The following is a 7,500-nucleotide window of genomic DNA, read 5'->3' on the forward strand; positions in this document are numbered from 1 at the left end:
ACACACATTATTTCACTACATGATAATGACACACACACACACACACACACACAGAATAACAGGCAACAATAGGTACTCAACGTAGTAAATTATGCATTTATTCTTGCACACACACACACACACACACACACACACACACCTCCCTTGATTGGCGGCTCTCCCGTTCCCACACTCCGTGGTTACCAGGGAGAAAAGTGAGCCGTGCCGGACACCTGAGCGACAGATCCTGAACACCGTCACCTGAGACACAATGACAATGACACAATGACGTCACCAGAGGGGTGGCTGCAGAAGGCTCTATCTATCTCTATCTCCTGGGCTGCCCAGTCACCTGAGAACAACAGAGGCTCCACACAAAACAGTGACACAACACACATCACATGAGAGAGGGGGATGAGGGGACAGAGAGAGAGAGAGAGAGAGAGAGAGAGAGAGAGAGAGGGCGATGATACCTCACACATCACACCTGAAGGAATTTAGAAAACAGAGAAAAGAGGGAATAAAAAAATACTAGTATATAAAGGCATTCAGAGAGACAGAGAGAGAAAGAGGGAGGGACAGAGAGAGACAAAGAGAAAGAGAGAGGGAGAGAGAGAGCAAGAGGAAGAGACATGAGTATGGGTTGACCCTGTTCAATTATTCATGGCTCTAACATAACTGGCGTGGTTGTAGCAACAATACCCACACACACACCCTTCTCTGCCCACACACACCTTTTTTTCCACCCTAAATGTTTCATTACCCAGAGGTCAAAGGTCAAGCCACACTGCCTGTCCTGTGTGAGTCAGCGATGACCTCATTGTCCAGATTTTGGCTGTGGTCTGGCTCAATCAGTGACACCAACCAAGATTAGAGCCACTGAAGTCTATCATCATATATTTGCCAAGAATGGAATTGTTTTTTTTGTTTGTTTGTTGAAAAAGGGGCAGTGGATAATTAGTAATGTCTCTATTGCTGGGGTCTCCAACCTTTTTTCCTCCAAGAGCTACTTTGACAAAATGAACATGGCCGAGAGCTACTAATGTTTTATAGACTGTTAGCAGTAGCATGTATTCACATAGCTGGTCTCACCCAACACAGCTGAATACATTTTCTATGGGTTTTAACACTCCTTTCAATTCCTTTACCTTCTTTCTTTGTAGATAGTGAATATGATTTGATAGGAATTTTATCAGGTTTACCAAGTGACTTTGTTATCAAATTAAAATGTTTCCTTTAACCTTATTTTGAGAGCTACTCAGAAACAGCTCGCGAGCTGCCTGTTGGAGACCCCTTGTTCGGAAGTTTCAGCTCTGTGCTGCATTTGCAGAGCTATTGCCACGCCCTCTTTTCCTTTCACACATTTCCCCATTCAGTCCACTGCAGCTCCAACCAATTAGCCCAATCAGCCACAGACTTTATTAGACAACACCTGTGCCCACAGCCCTTCCTTTGTTCAAGCCACATGGAGGAATCCTTGTTCGTTGCTGCTGCGAATGTCGTGTCCTGCCTTGTGTGCGTTTTTTGAACTATGTAAGTCATGTTTTTCTTCAATGAATGTTGTTAATTTAATTAATTTGATTATTTATATGCATTGTTAGTTTATTAACCCTTATAAGGTGTTCGGGTCTGTGGGACCCGTTTTCAGTTTTTAGCTTAATAAAAATGATACAAATAATTATTTTTTAAAACTAAGATTCATTGGCCTTGGCTCATTTTCTGTGAGGAACATAAATCAGAAAACATTTTCAATGAACCCCCCCTGCATACCCCCCCTTCACATTTATATTACACACAGGATGTTCGGGTCCACTGGACCCGGAACTAGTTAAAGTGTGGAAATCATAGGTCCAGTGTGTGTGTGTGTGTGTGTGTGTGTCAGTGTGTCAGAGGGTTTTGATGGTGATGCAGAGCAAATAGTTTCAGAAAGTGAGGATAACATTTCTGAAAAATTAGAGTCCGACACTGAGTTTGAAGAGGAGGATAAGCATCAGCCAGCTCCGAAATGTAAAAGAGCCTCAGGACTAGCCCTTCAGCAGCCAGGACAAGCCTGCAAGCAGCCAGCCCCAGGATCATCCAGTGAGCAGCCAGGACCAGCCTGTGAGCAGCCGGGACCAGCCCGCAAGCAGCCAGGACCAGGACCAGCCGTGCAAGCAGCTAGCCCCAGGACCATCCCGTGAGCAGCCAGGACCAGCCCGCAAGCAGCCAGGACCAGCCCGCGAGCAGCCAGGACCAGCCCGCGAGCAGCCAGGACCAGCCCGCGAGCAGCCAGGACCAGCCCGCAAGCAGCCAGGACCAGCCTGTGATCAGCCAGGACCAGCCTGTGATCAGCCAGCCCCAGGACCATCCCGTGAGCCTTAGGACTAGCCCGTCAGCCTACATCGAAACGCAAGCAAACCTCAGGACCAGCCCACCAGCAGCCAGCCTCAGGACCGGCCAATAAGCAGCAAGCCACAGGACCAGCTCCTCAGTCAGCTTCAAAACGCAAGCGAACCTCAGGACCAGCCCGCCAGCAGCCAGCCCCAGGACCGGCCAATAAGCAGCAAGCCACAGGACCAGCTCCTCAGTCAGCTTCAAAACGCAAACAGGCCTCAGGACCAGACCGTGAACAGCCAGCCATAGGACCAGCCTGTCAGCCAGGTCTGAAACGCAAGCGAACCTCAGGACCAGCCCGCCAGCAGCCAGCCCCAAGGACCAGCCGATGAGCAGCAAGCCGCAGGACCAGCCGTTGAGCAGCCAGCCATAGAACCAGCCATTGAGCAGCCAGACATTGGACTCGACTGTCAGCAGCTTGCAAATGACAACATATGGATGTCAAAAAATGGTAGAATTGGTCTTCCTGCTCAAGAAATGAACCCCCCTGCATGGCTGCCAATGTGATTTGGATGCTACCAGGACCTACATGCTTGGCAGTCACTCATGCACAAGACATCAATTCTTCTTTTTACCTTTTCATGCCATCCCCAATTAAAAAATACATATGCAATACACACACAGTGAGACTCTGCCCCTCATGTGTGGTATAGTCTGGTATAAAATTGCTGTGTTCAATGGCTTCAATGTGTTGTTCAGACAGATGTTATTGAGTATGTTCAATTTCTAATGAAATTCAAATAAATAAAACTTGCTTCATTTGTACAATTGTTGATTATTTTCCAGTTATGCCTGTTTTATGATGCATTTCCTTATTTTGTTATATTTTAATACAAAAATAAACAAAAACGAGTGGCACTTCTATGCATAATTGTGATTTAACAAAGGTAAAGGCAACACATTTAACATATGTTTTGTTCATATTACTTGCAATTGGGATGAAGTAACCATCTAGTGAGTATTTAAAAAAAAAAAGTTTGATTATGTTGAATTAAAAGGCCTAAAATGCAATGGGTCCACCAGACCCAGCAGCACCTCCTGTGTAACAAAAAAACGAACACCCTATGAGGGTTAATTATGGGGCAAAGGAAATTATGTATTTACTTTGGACTATTTAGCTTATTTCCTGTATTCTATGTTCTTGTGTAAATGTTTGTTTAATTGAATTGTGGCCTTGTATTGTGGCATTATGGAGCTAATTGTATCCCATATCCCTTTCCCTCTTAGAGACCACACACACATACCTACTCCTATCCACACACACACACACACATACCTACTCCTATCCACACACACACACACACACACACACACACACACACACACACACACACATACCTACTCCTATCCACACACACACACACACACATACCTACTCCTATCCAGACAGTCATACACACACAACCATAACCACACTGGAGGTGGCATCAATAAAAAAGGATTGTGGAATTTCAAGTGACTGGACTGAACTGTTCTCACCGACACCTCCACTGGTATCAAGCCAGCCACCTACACCTCCCTCTCCAACCTCCTTTTCACCCCTGCTCTATTGTGTTGGTTAAGGGTAACCAAGCTTAAAGGGGTCATAGAATGCAAAACCGAGTTTACTTTGTCATAGATGAATAGCGATAGTTCAGTGGGTGAAATGGACATTCAGAGAACTTCAAAACCCCACCGACACCTCCTTCCTATGCAAATCTCACAATTCGAAATTCCCGCCATAAAACGGGCGAATCCCAACGAAGCTGCGAGTTTACGCAAATTCGCAGGTGGTACCTTATTTGGCTCTGGCCTGTACATTTCTCACGCCTCAAAATTTACATACAGACCAGCCCACTGGTGCTCTAAGCCCAGGAACGTGAATGGAGAGCGAAGATGAGACAAACACTAGTTTAGCTGCCTGCTCGTTTACTTTTACAGGAATTATAAAGCAGACAGTTCTTCAAGGATATCGAAAATGAGCCACGGTCGTAAATGCAGTGTTCCAGGCTGAAACTTAGGCTACAAAGAAAGCTGAGACTTTCCATAGTCTTCCCAAGGATTCAAAAGTTCGAGGGGCATGGATAATGTTTTTCTACCAGAAGATCCCTGCAAAGTTCGACACTTATTAATTTGCAAAACATTTCACCGAAGGCAGTTTTCAAAACCTTGGACAGTTAAGCAGGATTTGCTAAGCTGCTGTTACTGAATCGAGGGGCTGTTCCGACCGTAAGGTCATCACAACCACATGCTGTAAGTATTATTTTGTCGCTAAGCAGTTATTAGCCATGCTAACGTGTATCTAGCAAGTAGAATGTGTGATTTAGTTAATTGGCAAGGCTATTTAATTTTCCTGTGTGTCATTCGGATAAAACCTGTGTTGTCATGTTAACCTACATTTTACTATGCATGTTTGTCGAAATCTCTGACAGGTTATGTTCTCAGCAAGATAGCTGAAGCTGAGTAACACGATAGTTTGGTTGCTAAGCTGTAATATAACCCATACCCATATAACGCATACGTTTTTGAAGTGGAAACAACTTCACGTTATCAATTCAAATGATATCTAGTCGATATGTTGAAAACCGTGTTGTCTAGATAATGGATTTATTTGCACATTCTTATTTTAGAACATTACAAGAACGGCAACATGACAAACGCAGCATGCCAAACAGATGCTCCAAGTGTGGCATCTTGCGGGGCTTAGAATATTAGCAAATGCTTTTGCTGTGAGTTAACAGCTTGGTGTGTGCATGCAAAAGTGACTTTCACTTATGATACAACATTTCTGTTGTTTGGTTTAGGTTTTATCTTGCAGCCATGCACTTCAATGAGAATGCTTTCACTTGTGTTACAACATTTCTGTTTGGTTTAGGTTTTATCTTGCAGCCATGCACTTCAATGAGAGTGCTGAGTCCCCACAACGGAAGACAGCCAAGGAGAAACTATGTACAGACTTGCTAAACAATTTGTAAGTTTAATAAAATATATATTTTTATTACAAACAACAAATCAAAATGTGCAACAGTATAGGCACTAAAGAGAACTTATCGATTCACACACAACAGGCTGTCTTAGACCTGATGCTACTGGTGTCGAAATCATCATCAGTACTGTAAACAAAGCACAATGTGCAATGCACAATTTGTTTATTGTACAGTATACAGTCTACAATGCACTGTATTACAGTATCCAATGTAAATCCTCTTTCTTGTCCTCTTCGAGATCATCAAAGACCCTCTTCCTTATTGGGATGCCGTCCAGCGGATTCCTGTGCCCCAGGACTTGTGTGCTCAGCTTGACAGACCTTCCATGGAGAATGCTGTTGCTGAACATGTGTCACGGTTCAGTCGAAAAGGGGTCTGAATCCAACGTACTGCCCTGAAGTATCCGGAAGCTCCCTCCATATGCGTAGCACCACACACGAGGGGATCATGACACGGACGCTTCTTCTAAGGAAACCCCAGCTCCTGCTCACAAAAGACCTTTAGGCCAAGTCACTTCATTGCCTGCAACGAGAACAGGGTGGAAAAGCAATTTGTTTTTGCTATTTATTTTTTTTATATTTTACATCAGAGTATCACTGGACGATTGTTGAAAAAAAATAAAGTTTATCATTTTGTGGTGTTGATCAAACTGTGTTTTTGCAATATGCTGAACCAATAATAAATGTGTATTGGTTAAAAATATTTTATTTATATACTGTAACTGCTAACACTTGTATCAGATTGTCCTCACCTTTCCATCCCTCTGATTCTCAAACGGCCATGGTCAGCTCTGTAAATATTCATTGCATTTTGCAAAGAATATAGAGGCTCAACGGATCGAGGCCATGATGGTCATTCAGGTCAGCTCCTCAGGAACCTGGGTCATTCTTTTAATAACCTGTAAAAACAAACATAATTTCCCTGCTGTTATTTCGACCTACTGTATGTCTCCGTATTCCACCGTGGCTGTTTCAGTGAGTGGTGTCAGCCATGTTGCCGTCTTTGCTCTGGAGCTTCGCTCGTTGTAAACCAACCAATCAGCACGCAGTATTCATGAGCATACCATAAAAGGGAGAAAACCTCTGGTTCATTCTAGGGCCTATTTCCTAGGCTTGCCTTAGGGCGCATAGAACAGCACACGGGCCATTTTCAGCCCAACCAATGTTACATACTCTATTCGGAAACCTTAAGGAACAGCATGAAATACCTTATATAATCATTCTATCAACCCTTTAAGGGTATACATAACCTCTAAATGATTAAATATGTAATTACACTGGTAATTTTTTCTTCACTTAACGCTTATCTTGAAGAATAGCAAAGCTTGCTGGCCTCTATACATTATTATGACCGCCGCTAGCTATCATCATGGCATCATCATGGCTGCATTTCCAGTAGGCTATTGGCGATACATAGTCGTTTGTCCACTAGATGGCGCATCGTTGCAGTGAGACGTAATTTTGTTGGAAGTTAAAAGTGGGTTGGAAAAACAATGGAGGCTTCCTACAAGGACTGTAGTTTACCACAGAAAATGTCTAATAAGGATAGGCCGATTTCCACATGAAATGTAATTCCTATTTCTTCTTGAAGCCGAAATAAATCTGAGAATGTTTATCGGACATGCTTGGTTTGTACTGCAGATAAGCTATGTTAATCTTATACAAGTTATATCCTAGCATGGTTGAGTGATGGAGGCCAATTTGATTATTGATGTATTTGTAGAACACCATAAATGCGGTTATAGGCTACCAAGCAAATTGATAACAGCACTAATTGTATCTTTCGACTGTCAACTCAATTGCTTATGACCATAACCTAGGCTACTAACAGGAGCTAAGTGAGTTAGCCACAACACGTTCGCTACGTGATGGCTTCCTGAAAGATAACCTGTCTACGATGCATCCTAAACACCGGGCTGGGACATTTCTGCTCAAAGTCTCAAAAAGCATCTGAGTCAACGTTCATTCCCAAACACCCATATAGACTACTTCAACCCTTTATTTTCAAAGGTGATTCAAGTAAGGAAGAGCATGGCTCAAAGTAAAGTAACTAGGACTGAAACTACATAAATTCGTCAAAGTGAATCATTTGTGTCAACTCACCATGTAGATTTATTAACGCACCCGTGATGATCTACATCTCCATTTTAGAGCGCACGTTGAGAGATTTATCCATGGCTATG

The sequence above is a fragment of the Alosa pseudoharengus genome, unplaced genomic scaffold (assembly GCF_046254945.1).
Source record: "Alosa pseudoharengus isolate Yale_2024_CS ecotype anadromous, Long Island Sound unplaced genomic scaffold, YU_APseudo_1.1 YU_APseudo_1.1_scf_1, whole genome shotgun sequence".
Classification (NCBI taxonomy): domain Eukaryota; kingdom Metazoa; phylum Chordata; class Actinopteri; order Clupeiformes; family Clupeidae; genus Alosa; species Alosa pseudoharengus.